The sequence below is a fragment of the Trichechus manatus genome, unplaced genomic scaffold, assembly GCF_000243295.1.
Source record: "Trichechus manatus latirostris isolate Lorelei unplaced genomic scaffold, TriManLat1.0 scaffold00065, whole genome shotgun sequence".
NCBI lineage: Eukaryota > Metazoa > Chordata > Mammalia > Sirenia > Trichechidae > Trichechus > Trichechus manatus.
The window spans coordinates 7,374,887-7,375,443 of record NW_004444001.1 but is presented as its reverse complement, the minus strand read 5'-3'; positions in this window follow the sequence as shown (position 1 = coordinate 7,375,443).

Sequence of the window (557 nt, the reverse complement as noted above, 5' to 3'; positions counted from 1 at the left end):
TCTGGGTACAAAAGAGAAAGAAGGAAACCAAAGACTCAGAGAAGAATGTAGTCTACAGGACTAATAGCCTACACAAACCATGGCCTCATCTGTCCTGAGAAGAGAACTAGATGGTGCCCGGCTACCATTACCAACCGTTCTGATCAGGGCCACAGTAGATGGATCCTGATAGAACGGGAGAAAAATGTGGAACAGAACTCAAATTCTTAAAAAATTCAGACTTACTGGATCAGTTGAGACTAGAGGACTCCCTGAAACTATCACTCTGAGATACTCGTTAAACCTTGAACCAAAACTGTCACCTGAGGCCACCTTTTAGTGAAATAACAGTGACTCATAAAATAATGAATATTAGCCATGAGTAACAAACTCCTTTAAAAAATCTCCAAATGAGGTTGTTAACCATTGTCATAGGGCAACATGTGTACCATTTAATGAGAAACTATTTTGTTCTGTAAGCCTTCATCTAAAGTAGAATAGCAGCACAGTTGGAAGAGAGTAGTTGATTTCACTGAACTGTGCATGCAGAAATTTTTGAAATGGTGTATCTTTGGCTA